Raw genomic sequence first — 18,951 nt, 5'->3', positions numbered from 1 at the left:
AAGGTCCAAAACCTGCAGATTTTGCAGTGGTTATGTTAAATGTAGCTTTTTTCAGTGATTATCTGGGCAGAAAATAAGTTGCGGTATCCAATTTGCTACACCATTATTTTTGTCACAGATATTGAGAAACATAATAGGCAAGTAGCACAGTTTAACACAGACCAGGCGTGGGGCGGCACGGTAGCACAGTGGTTAGCACTGCTGCTTCACAGCTCCAGGGACCTGGGTTCGATTCCCGGCTTGGGTCACTGTCTGTGTGGAGTTTGCACATTCTTCTAGTGTCTGCGTGGGTTTCCTCCGGGTGCTCCGGTTTCCTCCCACAGTCCAAAGATGTGCGGGTTAGGTTGATTGGCCAGGTTAAAAAAAAAAATTGCCCCTTAGAGTCCTGAGATGCGTAGGTTAGAGGGATTAGTGGGTAAATATGTGGGGGTAGGGTGGGTATAAGAACATAAGAACATAAGAAATAGGAGCAGGAGTAGGCCATCTAGCCCCTCGAGCCTGCCCCGCCATTCAATAAGATCATGGCTGATCTGACGTGGATCAGTACCACTTACCCACCTGATCCCCATAACCCTTAATTCCCTTACCGATCAGGAATCCATCCATCCGCGCTTTAAACATATTCAGCGAGGTAGCCTCCACCACCTCAGTGGGCAGAGAATTCCAGAGATTCACCACCCTCTGGGAGAAGTTCCTCCTCAACTCTGTCTTAAACCGACCCCCCTTTATTTTGAGGCTGTGTCCTCTAGTTTTAACTTCCTTACTAAGTGGAAAGAATCTCTCCGCCTCCACCCTATCCAGCCCCCGCATTATCTTATAAGTCTCCATAAGATCCCCCCTCATCCTTCTAAACTCCAACGAGTACAAACCCAATCTCCTCAGCCTCTCCTCATAATCCAAACCCCTCATCTCCGGTATCAACCTGGTGAACCTTCTCTGCACTCCCTCCAATGCCAATATATCCTTCCTCATATAAGGGGACCAATACTGCACACAGTATTCCAGCTGCGGCCTCACCAATGCCCTGTACAGGTGCATCAAGACATCCCTGCTTTTATATTCTATCCCCCTCGCAATATAGGCCAACATCCCATTTGCCTTCTTGATCACCTGTTGTACCTGCAGACTGGGCTTTTGCGTCTCATGCACAAGGACCCCCAGGTCCCTTTGCACGGTAGCATGTTTTAGTTTGTTTCCATTGAGATAGTAATCCCATTTGTTATTATTTCCTCCAAAGTGTATAACCTCGCATTTCTCAACGTTATACTCCATTTGCCATATCCTCGCCCACTCACTCAGCCTGTCCAAATCTCTCTGCAGATCTTCTCCGTCCTCCACACGATTCACTTTTCCACTTATCTTTGTGTCGTCTGCAAACTTCGTTACCCTACACTCCGTCCCCTCCTCCAGATCATCTATATAAATGGTAAACAGTTGCGGCCCGAGTACCGATCCCTGCGGCACGCCACTAGTTACCTTCCTCCAACCGGAAAAACACCCATTTATTCCGACTCTTTGCTTCCTGTCGGATAGCCAGTCCCCAATCCACTTTAACACACTACCCCCAACTCCGTGTGGGGGGATTGTGGTCGGTGCAGACTCGATGGGCCGAATGGCCTCCTTCTGCACTGTAGGGTTTCTATGATTTCTACGATAGTTAACCCAGAGGTGAAATTCTGTTGTCAAAGATCCTCTCAATACATGAGCCTACAGGCAAAAGAAAATGCTTTAAATTGGACAATTGCAATGTGGGTTGAAGGAGGATTGGTGTGGCAAATGGAAAAGGCTATACTGAAACGGGAGTGTGTTCCCACAAAGCTGGGAATAAAAAGGTGAGCTTTAACTACATCAAGTTGGACCAAAACAAAGTGCTTGATATCTGAAATTGACTTTGGAGTTCTGAAAATGAAAATGCTCCATTCCCTAGCAGTAGTACACTTTTCACCTTGATCAGAACAACGTATGTTTGTGTCAGTGTTCCCTTTAAGGTAAATAACTAACGTATTGCATCTGGATTCTGTCGATTATTAGCAAAAACACAACAGCATCAATTTTGTGGCAGTTTGAGCATGCGTCTTCAATTGCATTGACATTGTAAAACAACTTCCACAATTCCAACTTCAGTTGCTGCAAAAACTAGCCCAATTTTTATTATGAGCTTCCTCAGGTGCACATTAAAAATAAAAATTCATAAAGACACTTGAGATTATTTGCGATTTCTCCCGCCCTTCCCATTGGCTGCAAAAGACACAGTGAACCAGAAGCTTCTTTGCTGCGTTTACAGGATGACATGGGCAATTCAGTTGCTCATCTTATAATGGCCCCAAAGAATGAGGTTACCTTCAGTCTTCACAATTATGCTGGAGTGCCAGAGACCACCTTTAATTACTAATGAAGTTCTCATCACTCCTAAAATGCTGGTATTAAGTTTACCAAACATCTCAATATTTTGAATATAATAATATAGTACATGCCTTGATGACTCATTAAAAAAATACAGCAAATGGTTAACTATATTGCTTTTAAACTCATGGAATTTGTATTATTTAATATTCAAAATTTATCAGCACTAAATTCCCATTATGCTGCATGTACACTGTTTAATTATCAGTATTAGCATTGGACTATTAATCCAGAAACTCAGCTAATGTTCTGGGGACCAGAGTTCGAATCCCGCCGCGGCAGATGGTGGAATTTGAATTCAATAAAAAATATCTGGAATTAAGAATCTACTGATGATCATGAAACGATTGTCGGAAAAACCCATCTGGTTCACTAATGTCCTTTAGGGAAGGAAATCTGCCGTCCTTATGTGGTCTGGTCTACATGTGACTCCAGAACTACAGCAAAGTGGTTGATTCAATTGCCCTCCAAAGGCAACTAAGGATGGACAATAAATGCTGGCCAGGCAGCAACGCCCATGTCCCACGAATGAATAAAAAAAATTTAAATTATTGGACTATTTTTGCACAAAAAACATATCATGAATAGACCATACAATATTTAAATGGTCAGTTTGGGGGGGGGTTGTGTTCATGCTAAATTGACCCTTGTGTCAGGGGGATTAGCATGGTAAATATATGGGAATAGGGCACGGGTGGGATTGTGGTCGGTGCAGAGTTGATGGACCGAAAGGCCTCCTTCTGCACTATAAGGATTCTATGATTCTATGAATTCACAGATCTTACCATCAGTGCTGAGTGAACGTGAACGCATTACTTCTAAAATGCTATCCATATGAATTTTGCAGTGATGTAATGATGCAATTACACTACACGAGGAATAATTTATGAAAATCACCTTGTAGCGCATTTAGGTCAGCTCTTGGGAGATTAACCTACAGTTACGTATAAAGCACAGAGACCTCATCATGGATGCCATTGGCACACTAGAAGGCAACTGATGTAATGCATACTTTTATAAAAACATACATCCAATTCAGCATCCCCCTTTCTACTTCAGGTACCCTGGCTAACTTCTGTCCCCCCCCACCACACAAACAGAATGGGAATAGGGTGGCAAGTCCAGATTGGTTAAGACTAAGCCAACTTTATAATGGAAGCTCACAATACTTTTTAAAACATAACTCCACTTGCAAACTTGTATGCAAATTGTTTATCACAAGGTGGTAGAAATTGACTCCAAGTTCATATGAGATAAGAGCAGATTTTAAACAATTTCCCTTTTCATCCCCAGCCAGACACAAAACGTGCATAATTCAAAACGGAGCATCAGATAGTAACTTTTAGTATCAGCTTTTTGGTAAAAGCAAATTCAGATGCAATGTTTTCAGTTGCAATTAGCTAGAAGTACTGATAAATTTTAAACATCCTAATAGGTCAAAGCTTGTTTGCAAACTAGTTGTGTTTCATTTTTATTCAATACATCCTATTCAGTCAGAGCATCGGAACCTTTTTTCAATACCTCAGAAATAAATTTAGAATTCTCTATGATTACCACAGTTAAGACAAATTATCAGCATTTCTGAAGCAATCTGCACATCTGTATTTAGGCTCTGATAATTCATTTTGATTGCATCTTCCCCAATATTAAAACAGTTAGATAAAATTGTAATGTTGCCAGTGCAAATCACATGACAAAAGACAAAACAATGGCATAAAAGCCACATCACATCATATTAGATGGACTCATGTGTTGCTAGGTGGAGAACACAAATCTGGCCATGTGAAATACAAAGAACTGAAGTCATCCACGATCATCCCCAAATCAAAGCAAAAGTCAGAGTCAGATCGGACTTGATACGTTTCTCTCTTTACAGATGCTACCAGATCTGCTGCGTTTTTCCAGCACCTCATTTTTATAGCACTTTGTTTTTATCATCTTCAATTAGAATAGCTTGTTTCAAAGTCATAAATAGCAGTAATGGAAACAAGGAAGGTAGCCTGCTTAACAGGGGATCAAAATAATAAATGCGTTGATAGGAAACTTCCAGTCACTGAAGGAAAGAAGTATTTTCAAGTGCAAAAAACATTTTCCTTTTGTTCACCTCCAGAAGGGAATATTTCAGCACATGCAGCTTCAGTATGCCCACTTCAAATATACCTGCTGCTCAGCTGACAAATCTTTTGCTAGTGCATATTCAACTTTGATTGCTAATCCTGAACTTGAACACAAGTCAAAGCTTTCTATCAGGGTCAGAGGTATTAAAGTGGAGCATTGTCTTCCCAACCCATCTGGAGTTCAAAAAAAGTAACCAAAAATTAAAAGCAGCCATTTGCTTGAATCAGGAGCTTAATCAATTTCAAAGGCAAATCGAAGGCTGAGGGGGGAAAGCGTCTATAAAACTGAAAGATGAAGGGCAATAACAATTGACCTAAGCCAAAGTTCCTACTTCCAATTGCTACTTGAAAATCCTTGCTACAAGTGCACACAGGATTGGTTTGGCACCAGGTAAATTAGTCAGCCAACATGCTTTCAGGTAAATTATGACCAGTTGGCAAAATATCAATTGCGAGTACTCTGCAAAGAAACATGCCCTAAGACAAGTTCTTCAAGAAGTTTGATGCGTCCAAGGGTACCTGGGAAAATAAACGGCAAAGAATTGAAGAGGAATAGCAAACAAAATGCCATAGACTTCTTGAGGCTAGCAAAAAAAAGCACTTTCACTAGGCTGGGTTACAGTGGAACAAAAAAATGATGTGTCCCGCCAAATCAATTACGATAAGAAAAAGTCATTGCTTGAAACAATGTTATCAAGCTGTCCACTAACAGCAGTATGAAAAATAGTGAAACTGATCCAAGATTTAGGCGAAGAGGTGCTGCAGTTTTAGTAAGTCTAAAGCAATCATGAAGGGCATAGGAAAATAATATTTAATCTGGTTTTACTATAGAACAAAAGAAAACTCAAAGTCCATCTTTTTATTTCCTTAAAAAGGGGGACGATAGTAATTAAATCACTTCTGTGGAAAACTAGTGACATCACTTGAAAAAATACCAAAAGCAAGCTAAGTCAGGGATGACTGACTCATTCAGATTCAAGTTCAATTGATCAATGTTAATTTAAATGCTAAACATCCATTATAATTAACCAAGCTGCAGACGGTTTCACTTTATACAGAATATGCATAGCAGTATTTTAATCTGACCACCTCACCAAAGGGAACGAAGATCATAAGTTATCTATTCAGACCCTTAAGTATATTCCATCAGTCAATTAGATCATGGTTATTCTCTACTTCAACTCAATTTAAATAGTTTTTGCTTAATTTCCCCCAATACTCTTATCCAAATACGTGTCCTTTTTGTTAACTACACTGCCATACACCACAGCTCAAAACAGGCACCATTCACATTCTGCATTTTATAACAAGAAACTCACGCACTCAGGGAACAACAACATTTGATTTTCTGGCGCCACAAAGAAAGTAAAATACAGATTAAACCAACCCTAATCAAACCTGTAAATTTTCCTGTTTGTCATTTTAGGTAAGTCGAAGAGTTAGTGACAACTTTAGATCAAATTCACCACAGCATTATCAGGGTTTGTTGAAGTATCCTTGAGCTTTGTGCAAGACAGTAACTTCATTGCAATATTAATGCAAGCCTACTTGTGGCACTAATAAAATGAAAACTTTAATTTTATAATGGAGTGAGTAACAGTTCTCAATATACCATGCACAGTCAGCGCCAAATCCAAAGTAAACTTCCTGGATCCACCAATACAGATCATCAAGAAGATTTGGTAGAAAACAGATATCTTCTTGGCTTATTGCCCAGTGGCAGTCAGCTAGTTAGAATGAATTTAAGTGCGTTAAGCCCAGTATAAAAGTTGCTTGAACCAAGAGTCAATAATCCACAGGACACATCCAGGAAGCTATTTTCAAGCAAAAACAAACTCAACTATTCTTTCACCCAACCCACAAGCTCCAACCACCTCAACGTTGCCAGCTGCTTCTTTCCAAACACGGATTTGGAATTGTTTCCAGAGCTGAGTGACCAGTCAACATGTTCAACAAAAATCACTTTTCACCTGTCTACAACATAAATCAAGAGCTCAAAGTTCTACTCAAGTTTTATAGAAAGTTCTCTCCACTGCAGCAATAGAATCAGTGCATTGGACAGTTGTCGTCTTACTTTCAAAAGGGAAGCATGAATGACATAGCATTTTACTAATTAAAAATGTTAGCTTTCATTGTGGATGTGTAAAATTCCAAAACTTGGCCACTTGCCATGAAGATGCAGTTACTTTCTCTTTAGAGAATAAAGTGTTGCAATCAGATTGATCCATAAGGCAGGTGGAATCATAGAATCCTACATTCAGGAGGAGGCCATTCGGCCCATCGAGTCTGCACCAACCACAATCCCACCTAGGTCCTATCCCCATAACCCAATGCCTTTACCCTAGCTAGTCCTCCTGACACTAAGGGGCAATTTAACATGGCCAATCCATCTAATCTGCACATCTTTGGACTGCGGGAGGAAACCAGAGCACCTGGAGGAAACCCACGCAGACACGGGGAGAATGTGCAAACTCCACACAGACAGTCACCCAAGTCAGGAATCGAACCTGGGTCCCTGGAGCTGTGAGGCAGCAGTGCTAACCACTGTGCCAGCGTGCCGCCCATACTAGTTGGCTAAAACTCATTTGCTGCAACTTAATTTCACCCATTGTAAAGCATTAAAATAAAACATTTAACAAAACCCAAATCATTTACATTGATTTTCTAACAGGTTTACCAACCTTCAAAAAAGTCTGGCATTTCAAGGCAAGGGTTAGAAGTAGGCTTCAGTTGGATTGGACTATTCTGGAATACTGTTTGTAGAGTGGGTCAAGATTAAAAAGACTCTACAATTTGAGGGCCATGCAATTATTTTAGATGTGTACATTTAAATTGTTAACTTATTAAATTATACAACGGAACACTTCAATACAGTTCATTTTTTTGGCGGGGGGGCGTAACTCCAGTGGTAGCTTTACAAATCCAAAATTTTGAATGTCATTGGTTCTCTATAAGTTGGGACATTAACACTGAAAAATGAAGCCAGAGGGTGAAACGCGTGTTTGTTGTTAGCTGCACTCTTCGGACACAAACATTACTTAAATGATCCTCAAGTAGTCAAGAGAAGCTTGTTATTAGCTTGTAAAATGATCCTGCATTAGTAAACAAAGCTCACTTAATACAATACCTGACACACAGACAAGCATATTCTTCTTAATGTAGAGTAGACAGGTTTTAACACATGTATTAGGCTCCCTAGCGCAGACATTTCCATTCTTTTAAATTCTACCTTAATCGTAAGGTTCTGCCAGTTTAGTAAGGTTTGGAAGACGTTTGGCAGTTTGCAACATTGATCATTAATTTAAAAAATAACGGAAAATAAATGTCATTAAGCAAGATCCATAATCTGACTCTTGCTCTAATATCTAGGCAGCAAATATTACATCTCATTGCGAGATGAAACATACTTCACTTATACACAATCTCAAGTTAACTCCTACAATATTTAATCACAGAGTACATTTGGTTAGGAGTCCGAGAAATTGGATTAAGAATTTCAAGCTGGTATGCTTTTCAGTTAGCCGACAAGATGATGAACAAAACAAGATCAGGAAAGCAGAGGTGGTTTTAGATTAGCTATATTTGTATCGTTAAATATTAGAAATCAGGTATCGCTTTAAATGGGTTTAATTGTGTGTGGCTGTGTAGATTCATGTTGGACAAAAGTGTTTGCATCTGAAGTTTTTTGGTTTCAGTGCAAACTGTGTTCCTATTGCGATTAGAGGGGGTTACAACGTGAAAAGTAAACAAGCTGGGATAAATATATGGGCACTGCATAGTAACCAGGGGCATCTTTAGGACTGAAGAGTTTTGAATGGGGTTTTAGCTGATTGCTTGGCAGTTGGCTTTAGAAGGCAAGAGAGGAAACATCTCTCTCAGCTTTGCTAGAAGGAACACCATACCATGGAATAATGGCCACGAAAACAAGTGCAGGAAACTTATAGAACAGCTAGTTAAGGAAACTAGAGAAATGAAGAGAAGTTTCCACGAAGTCTGAAGTTAAAAGAACAAACAGGAACTGCCTTTGGGAACAGATATTGTTTATGGGAGTTAAAGTCAGACCTGGGAAGAGAAGAGCTGAGGAGGTTGGCTACAGGATAGTCACATTTCTGAAGCAATCGTATGGTTTGGTGTCCTTATTTTCAGTGTTTGAAGCAATAGTATTCAAGTACCTGAGTTTGTGTAAAAACATTCAAGACAAAAGAAACCTGAAAGGAGGGGTGGAAAACAGAGCTGGGTTTCTTGTTAAAAGTGGCTTTGTTTGTAAAGTTGGAAGACCTGGAATGGATTTCTTAGTGTAAACAGCTGATGGAAAGCATTGTTTGAAATAAGATTTAAAGCATGATTTTTTTTGAAAATGGGGTTTGGAAACTGTGATCATCTAGTGGGATTGAGAAAAGAAAACTTTGAAAGATTAGTTGAGTGGCACTGGTCATCTGGTTTCAGAGTGGAGGGTCATCTTTGAAAACTGTAGACATTTGTGAAGCTAAGGGAGGAGTAAGGGAGCATTGTATTATAATGAAACTTTTCATGTTTAATACATGTTTTTTCTTGTTGCTAAAACTAATTAGCAGTCTTGTGACTCTGTTCTTTCACATTTCCTAAAAAAGTAGAAGTTTGATATTTTCAGCCAGGGTTCCATTCTGGGATTTCCCCGTTCAGTTATATTATAGAATCCCTATAGTGCACGAGGTGGCCATTTGGCCCTTCAAGCCTGCACCAACAACAATTCCACCAGGCCATATCCCCATAAACCCACTTATTTACGCCACTAATCCTCCTGACACAAAGCAAGTTATTACCAATCTACCCCGCACATCTTTAGAGTGTGGGAGGAAACCATAGCACATGGAGGAAACCCATGCTGGCATGGGGAGAATGTGCAAACTCTACACAGTCACCCAAGGCCAGAATTGAACCCAGCTTAGTAACTCCAGAGGTAAAAGTGCAGGAATGGGTAGAAAAAAGCAACTGGTAGAGATATTCGAAGACAACAGGTGGCAACAAAACTTGCAGAAACAGGTTCCAGATTCCTTTAATTCCATAACCACACACACTGGAGGTAGAGTCAAAGCTATGGTTAGTCTACTATCAAAAAACAATTCATCCCTTTCCCTAGAAACCTGCTAAAGACTTACTCAAGGGATATTAAATTTCTCCAAAAAGAACGAACAATAACATGGAATCCCAGCCTGGTCAACATTTGGGCCAGGTGGGCCCAAATGCACAGAGCAGCATGTCTGCAAAGTAAAATATCAAACCCAGGCAAGTTCCAAAACAAGACTGAGCACCATCACAATTTAAGAAAAAACGATTGAAACAAACTCATGTAAAGAGGTCTGAGCTTAAAGACAGCTTTTAAAACATACTGCAGCAGCCATGGAAAAGGGCTCATTTGTCTTTGAAACATCACTAGCCTGTCAGTATAATCAAAACAAAGTTAAACTTACTTCTACATCAAGAAAGCAGTTTATAAAACAAAGTTGACAGAAGGGTGTACCTTACATTTATGACTTTTTCGGTTCACAACACTGCAGTTACTGGGTTTCTGAGCAAAATGAACTTAGACTAACAAAGCAGGTTGATCGTTGTCTTTGCCATTGCTTTAAATGTGTCCTTGCTTTAATCGTACTCCTCCAAACTGAACGCAAAGATCAACTACAGATAAACCTAGCAATCACATATTGGCATAACGTCATGATGTACCACTACAGCATTTGAGATTGGGAGCACTCTGTGCACAGGGCAAGAGTGCTCAAGCTTCCAAGCCAAAAGTCTCTCAGATGTTCCAAATAGCAATGCCAAATCTGCTTTAGATATATTCGAGAGATAATCATACCCTGAGTAGATAAATAGAGCCAGTTGTGACAATCCTGGAGACCAACTGTCAATGGATGAATAACTTTCCACTAACAGATTTTGGTTTTGGATTATGAGGAGAATATTAAGGTCACAAACCAACTGACATCTGCCATTCTGTACAGGAGGTATTTCAAAAGTAGATATGAAGCTTTTTTGCTGGCAACTGAGGAATCATTCAAATAAATAGTTCAGCACTGTCACACGTCAACAAGTTTTAGCATTTAGACAAGTGCCAAACTGTATAGAATGTGTTGAATTATAGCTGCCAATTTTGCATGCTTTACACTTTGTTTAACATGGAGTGTAACAAGTACCCTTGCCTACACTGCACCACAATTCTTAAATACCAAAGTCTCATCCTACAGCACAGTACTTGAACATTGGACTGTATTTGAAAACCACTGAATTAATCTTTTTCCTTTGCTTTTTTTGTTTTTATAAATATAATAAATCCATTTTGAAAAGCACAACTGTTACAATACTATCCCAGTATTGATGACGGAAGATAAAATCAACTGTTGTTAAAACTATTGCTCTTTAAGGAACAAAATCTGCCATTACCTGGTCTGACCTACGTGTGATTCCAGGCCCACAGCCATGTGGATGATTCTTACAGCTGCCCTCCGAAATGGCCCAGCAAGCCACTCAGTTCAAGGGAAAATAGAGATGAGCAATAAATGCTGGTCTTACAAGTGACATGGAGTGCAGTGGTTCAGGGTGGCAGCTCACCACCACCTTCGAGGTTAATTGTGGATGGGCAATAAATGCTGGCCTAGCCTGTGATGCCCATATCCCATGAAACAATAATAAAAAGAGCTGCTGGAATGGTAAAACTGAGTGTGCCCAAAGATAAAAGTTAATACATGCATCAATATTCCAGATTGACATTTTTTTATGTAGAGGTTTATGAACTGAAATAAACCGTTGTGGTTACAGAATTCAATTGTTCCAGCAATGGTTTAAATTTGACAACAATGTATAGAATGTCCATTCAAAAAGTATTGCTTTACCAGTGACTAGCTCAAAGATACCAACCATTTATACTGACAGGATGCAAAACTGCACTAGTGCCATTTGAATGTGGGGTTTAAAGCAATTCACAGAATAATGATAATTTTCCAGTAAGAAATATTCACTTAGTAACCAGTAGTTTCCATCTGGTTTATGTAAGCTGCCTTTAGGAACTTCATCCTCAGTTCTCATAAAGGATACCCACAGCCTTGCAAAGTCCAGACAACTTGCCCAAGAATAGCACAACATACTATCCTAAAACTTTCACCTTCACGTGACTCAGTCAGAAATAAAGTAGTAATTCTGCCAAGTTACTTCAGTATAATTTTATTCTATTTGGAGATCAGATCAGCTTCAGACTTCGCTCCAATCTAGTTTCTAAAAGTATAAGTCAACTAAATTGAATAAAGTGCAGGAAAAAAACCTTAGGGTTTATGTAAATAAGTAACATAAATCATTGTAGTAATAGATATAACCATCATGGCATCTTCTGCACGGCCAAATCGGTTTATAAACTAGTCTGCAAAGTATGCACGTGAATGCGATTCATGTACATGGAGGATTCCATTACTCTTACTATGGAGTAATTAAGTCTTCCTGGCACACTTTGAGCGATGTGTACATGCTCATACAAGCTTCTCAAAATTATCTGTATTTAAAAGGGCAAAATCTGATATGAACCAGCTGAATCAGGGAACATTTTGAAATGATTATTTCCGAAAACAAAATTCCCTCAATCTATGCAAGAGGGTAACTTGGTAAAACAAAAATAAAGCTGAAAATCAGGTTACCACAAAAACGGTAAATTACTGTCAATCCACCATCTGTGAGTAATCCAATTTTAAATTACTGAAAATGATTTAAATATACAGAACTATTTTCTAGTTAGATTGCAGTAGTAAGCTCCTTAGTGATTTTTTAAAATCATTAAAAACCCTTCAAAGCAAGCCTATTTGTATCCTTGCATCAAAAAGCTCCAGCTTAATTTTATAGTTTCTTTGAAGTCTACAAGCGTCTAAAAGTTCACAATAGTGATTAATTCACCATGGGTGCGTGTGGCCAGTTTTGTGGATGCGAGCTTGTATCTAACGCAGTATCTTTAAAACCAACATAAAAGATGATGGAAACGCAAGTTGCAAACACAGCTATATCTCAAAATTTTTCAATTTTTTTGCTCTGATTACTCCAATATAGAGGGACTTGTGTCAAAAAATCCACAGTACAACTGAAGGGAAACTCCAAGCCTGGGTTTTCATTACCTACACTAACAAGTGTGTGAATACATAAGCATGCAAAAACAGGTTGGAGGCTTGCTTAAATACTGAATCTTGGGAAATGAAGTCAAGTGCAAATCCTAAGCCTGTCCAATCTGTTCACCTGGATATACCCAAGATAAATATTTTTGCTAGGGTTTACTTGAGGGAATGGAAGAAAGAATGTGTATAGAAAGGAGTCAGTTTACTGCTGTTTAATTAAGTGAAATTAAGTATCTATGTCAAAATCCAACTCGTCTTTCCTGACCATGGCTCTCCGATTACTGCTGGCAAACTTGGCATCTGTACAGCAATTGATGTTTCTAGAATTCTCTGTCAGAAATAGAACAAGACTTTACCAAAGTATGAGTGTGGCATACAAGTTGTGTGCCATCAGATCTCAACTTGGGATGAGGACATGCATTGTCTCAAAACTTGATGTATTTGCCAACACAAATATCCCAATAGAAAGTCAGCCACAATGCTCAAGTTAATGGACACTAAAACCATTGCTGATGGATGCCTTGATATAGTCAATCCTGACAGACTCCACTCAAGGCTTCGAACCCATGATAACAATGCTTACACCTAAAAATGTCATGAATATTGGAATTTCATTGCGTTCAGTTTACCCATACATTGATATCGGTCCCCTTACAAAAGGCACAATGAAAGGATTGTAGCAACACTAAATGTGGTATCACTTAGCGCATGCCCAGTTTTTAAAAATTGTACCTTTCGTGTCATCAGGACACCCCAAAGTGCTGCACAGCCAACAAACTAAAATTGATCTGAAGTTCTTCTGAAGGCAAAGCCACCAGCCAATTTGCACACAGCATCACTTGACAAACTACAAACGAGTTTATAACACCTAGTCTGCTTTGGTAATATTGGTTGAGGGAGGAATGTTGGCCAAAACACCAGTGGAACTGCCATGATCTTCAAAATAGTGCCACAGAATCTTGTCTCTCTGAACAGGTAGGCTGGGCCTCAGCTTAACATCTCATCCAAAAATGCAGCATACTTCCACAATTCAGTGAAGTGTTTAGATTATGTGCTTAAACAGAGTTTGAATCCATAACCTCCAAAGTGAAGGTGCTACCACTAAGCCAAGTTCTCAGCATTGTAATTTTTCAGTAGATCATTCATTTACTATGATGCAATACAAGAATATTGCAACATCCCTTGCACTTTGTAGTGTTATGTCTTACAGCTGGCTTTAGTTTCTGATTTATCCAAACTGTGGAATAAGATATGAAATATTCATTCACTGCCTCATTCTGTTACAACTGCAGCACTGGAGAATGAGATTTCAGGTATTATCCCATCATTTATTGTTCTGTGCAGAAACTCTTGGAACCAAGGATTGTAGATGCATCTCCGGTTTGATAAATCTCCCTCTGGCTGATTGGCAGCAGTCAGACTGCAAATTGACCTGTTAGGACCTCAAAATACATAAAGTTACACAAAAGGCTAGCCAATCATCTATCCTCTTATGGTTTTTACATGATCAAACCACCACACATTTTGATCCTCCTGAGCCGCTTCTAGGAACCCAACTTGAAACATTGTGACTAAGCAACTCATTATAATCTTTTACACTTTCATTTTGCCATATTCCCCAAATGTCTTTCATTACCATGATTACTGTCATGTAAAGTTTCTGCTGAATTTCTTGTACTTTTTTCCTGTATGTTTCAAGCTTTAAGAATCTCACTTCCCAACTGCCTGTAAGGGTTTTAAGAACAGGGGGACGGACAGGCCATTCCACCCAGATATTTTTGCTCTGCGCAAGTGATTTACTAGTAACTCGAAAGCAGTCTGTTATTTAGTCCAACAATATTCCTTTGAACAATTGTCAATATTTTCATCTCTTCACCCAATTCCCACCATCTTGATGTGGATGATCTGATTGTCACATGTATTGACATAGTGAAAGCATTGTTTCTTGCGCGCTATACAGACAAAGCATACCGTTCATAGAGAAGGAAAGGAGAGAGTGCAGAATGTAGTGTTACAGTCATAGCTAGGGTATAGAGAAAGATCAGCTTAATGCAAGGTAAATCCATTCAAAAGTCTGACGGCAGCAGGGAAGAAGTAGGTCCACTGGTTGCGGCAGGTCAGTTTGTTGTGCTATTGATAACAGTATGGTTTCATTGATCTTGATGTGGAGATGCCGGCGAGTCACCTGAAGAAGGGGCTTAAGGCTCCGAAAGCTTGTGGCTTTCACTACCAAATAAACCTGTTGGACTTTAACCTGGCGTTATTAAACTTCTTACTTCATTGATCTTGTCAGGACATTAACAAACTTATTCAAGGAGTCAAATCAGTTAAACAATGTGGTCGGTAACTCTACACCATGCTATTTAACAGTGTAAGATTTGCCTGCTCCCTCATATCTTTCTTACCAAAGTTACATTCCACCATTCTAGATTGGAACACCAGTGATCCGGGCTTCAATGGCGAACAAGATTTCTGAAACTAAGACTTTTCTTTATAACATTGCAGACAGACTTCCATTACCAACTTTAATAAGAACAGATGAAGCATCATGCTTTCATTAACTGAATGCATCGAGCTTTAATATTCTTCAATTCAGCACTGTCCATCAGAAGCTTTTATAATTATGGGAAACAAAACAAGCTGTATATGCAGTGATCCATTATGTAGTATCCCCCACTCCCAAACTAAAAAAAAAAGGGACAGCACCAACAAAAAGAGACAATTATCAAACAGCAGACTAGCAATACATAAAGTATTGCTTGTAATTTCCATATAGTGAAGTCTAGCTTCCACTGAACCCTTATAACCAAATTAGCATCAATCATTTCCCTCTTGAAGGGCATCTCAAGAGCATGATTGGCAGTTTGGAAATAGTGGGGCATGGGAGCCACTGTTAGATAGTGAACATGAGGTCAAAAGGAAGTGTCTTGGTTTTTCCCAAACCCAAAATAATCACATTGTCAGTACTTCAAATACAAGGGATAAATTAGATAGGAACACGAGAGGCCCAGGTCAGTTCATTCAGCCAAAAAACTTTTAGCCCTCTCTTCCAATCCAAGTCCACCATTTGCCTGTATTAATGCATTCAAGTACTGAATGATTTCAGGATTTTGCCTCCACTGCTGGGCTAATATTTTAGGAATCTGGAGTAAGTACAAAGTGTGTTAGGAGTGCACTACAGATTAACTGGCATCTGAAAATATATTCTAATGCCCTTGTGTTATCATCTCCTGCACAGAATTTTAGTCCAGGGAGGGACAACTCCAAAATAAACACAGATTTACAAGTGCCACAAATCCAGAAGTCCAGTAAAAAAAAAAAACAGCTTTTACTGGTTGCCAATGTGAATGAAACGGATTACTTTAGACAAAACTCTGGCAGCATTGCAATGTAAAAGATGTGCACATGGTTTGAGCATAGTCTTTCACCTGCTAGCTCCATTACTAGATTTTGTAATTTCCTTCTCTCTTTTTAATTCATATGCCAATGCCTTTCCTTCTCAAAGTAGCTACTCAGACTTTACAAAACAAAGTGTATGCTCACATAAGTCACTTACTTTTCAACAGCCACTTAAGGAAACTGCCAATAAAAGGCCAATTACAAGCTGAGCAAAGCAAATATCTCAGTTGTAATAGATACATTTGCACAAAAGATAGATCTATAAAGTTGCAATTTACAAGCATTAGCTGTTTCTCCATAAGTGACAACAGCAAAAAGGACACTTAAGAACTGTATTAGGAGAGTTTTTTGGGAATTGTCTTGGGCAGTTAATTACTAACCTTTGCCATTTTTGAGGAAAAACAAAGATAAAGGAAAGAATTGGTATTTAAGTAACGCCTTTTATGACCTCAAGATGTCTCAAAGCACTTGATAGCCAAGGAAATATTTTTGAAGTCCAGTCACTGTTTTAATGGCTGTCATTTAATACACAAGCAAGGTCACGCATACAGCATCAAAATACATGAACAGATAATATATTTGTGATGTTGATTCAAAGAATTAATATTGGCCAGGACAAAGAACACCTCTACACTTCTTCAAATAGAGCTAAGAGATCTTTTAAGTACATCTGACAGGGGAGACGGTGTATAATGTGATTTGAAAGATGTGATTTGAAAGATGGCATTTCCAACAGTGTAACACTCCCTCAGTGTTGCCTGGTCAAAGTGACCTAATTTCAAATCTGCATATCGAAAGATTTGACTGCAGGAAAATACTGCAGAATTTGTCACATGACAATAGTTTAACCACAGATCCATTTTGGAAGTCAAGATTGGTCTAATCATTTTCAATTCCGAATTTCTTACCCAGCTCTCTAGATTAGATCATTGACCGGAAATGTTTCTTTCTTCACAGACACTGCCAGACCTGAGTATTTCCAATATTTTCTGTTTTTATCCAGAGGTTAAATTTTATCCACGTGAATCTACAAAAAGATTGCATTTCAAATTCTACAACATCTCAATAAAATCAGCCACCACCAAAATTATTTTTTGTTAAGCTCTTGCTCTCCAAAATCTTTCCCAATTATTCAAAAACCTCAAATATCTGACCCAACACTCAGTAGCTAAAAAAACATTTAGGATAGTGCGTGCTTACAATTTAATACACTCCAATGGCAAATTAAATAAAGGGGTTACAGATTATTGAAGCATCCTTCTTACTGCTAGACCTGCTTGGCACAGTGGTTAGCATTGCTACCTCACAGCACCAGGGACCCAGGTTTGGGTCACTGTGTGGAGTTTGCACGTTCTCCCCATGTCTGCATAAGTTTCCTCTGGGAGCTCCAGTTTCCTCCCACAGTCCAAAGATGTGTAAGTTAGGTGAATTGGCCATGTTCAATTGTCCCTTAGTGTCGGGGGAATTAACAGGGTGAATATGTGGGGTTACAGGGATAGGGCCTTGGTGGGATTGTGGTTGGTGCAAATCCAAAGGGCCAAATGGCCTCCTTCTATACTGTAGGGATTCTATAATCCTATACTTGCAGTTGAATTTTTAAATTTCTGGTTAAAAACAAGTGGACATGGGTACAGAAACTTCAACAAAGCCAAATAAAGCATTTAACATTTCTAATGTTTATTTGGAGGAAATTGCAAATTAATTTTGGCAGTGGCCAATTTTATTGAGATGTTATAGAATTTGAAGTACAATCTAAAACGCGAATTGTTTTTCTCTCCACAAATGTTGCCCAAACTGCAAAGTATTTCCAACATTTCTGTTTTTCAATCAATCAGTGGGGACGGGTCACTGGAGGATGATGGGGTGATACTCTGTCAAAGATGCAGATGAGATCAAGATAGATCAGAAAAAAGTACACTAGTTACATGCAAAATGTTATTTTCAACTGGTTAGGACTGTTTCAGTTCTATGTCGGTCAGAAAGTTAAAGAATAATGCTAAGATACTCAAAATTATTTTCACAATATACGCTGAAGGCAGTACAATTTTAGTTACATGACAGCCTTCCCCAACCCCACCCCCACATGATTCACCACATCCTGCACGCAACTGCCAACCTTATCCTTCACCTATATTTGCATGTGATGCATTTGTCAAGCTTCACCATATAAGGAAAAAACACAACAGCATGCTTGAGTCATCAGCCTGCTCGTACAACCCCAAATTCAATATCCTGCAGCAACTATTTTGGGGTTAAAAGACAACTTGTCACAACAAGCTGCTATATTTCTTGCATTGCAAAGTGATATTCCTGCAATTTTAAATACAATCAAATTCTGCATGTTTTGTGATCAACTCTCATGCCTCAACAAGACCCCATGACAAACTGCTAACTCCCACATGTGCCTGCATGAAAACCCAAAGCAGCAGAATCCTACAATTTCTCTACTGAAGACACTTAACATGGGTTCCAAACAATGTTCCATTTTTCACTTTAGCTCCCCAGCTGTCATCCCCATCTTACAAACTTTCACCTCTTCCCTCTTGAAGCGAATTCACATGCCACAAGTCAATGATAGAATTAGTTTAACATTGATGAAAAACATTGAAGTTAAAACAAAACAAGCAGTGTTGTTGAATAAAACAACTGAGCAAAAGGTTGTGTGAAGCAACGCATGATGTTGGAACAATTATATGATGCTTCTATCATGAGAAGTGAAGAGAAGAAGCCAGTGTCCAGTAGCTCAGGTATACCTTTGCCACTGCCTGGGAGCAACGATGAACATGGATTACACTAGTTCGAAGGGAGATTATCTCTATATGTCTTGCTCCCCATCACTTACTAAGCAAACATCAGTATGACTATCAGCCAACTGCATCAGTAAATGCAAATAAACAGCCCAA

The 18,951-nt window shown here is 39.1% G+C and overlaps 1 protein-coding gene across 2 annotated transcripts in view; it reads right to left on the bottom strand.

Annotated features, from left to right (window-relative positions):
• The window catches only part of LOC144509159 (myosin-9-like), a 169,074-nt gene that overhangs the window by 86,902 nt on the left and 63,221 nt on the right, over window positions 1-18,951 (bottom strand). The gene's annotated exons all lie outside the window — the stretch shown is intronic.

The sequence above is a fragment of the Mustelus asterias genome, chromosome 21 (assembly GCF_964213995.1).
Source record: "Mustelus asterias chromosome 21, sMusAst1.hap1.1, whole genome shotgun sequence".
Taxonomy (NCBI): Eukaryota; Metazoa; Chordata; class Chondrichthyes; order Carcharhiniformes; family Triakidae; genus Mustelus; species Mustelus asterias.
The sequence above is the reverse complement of the archived record's forward strand: the minus strand, read 5'-3'. Positions and strand labels throughout refer to the sequence as shown.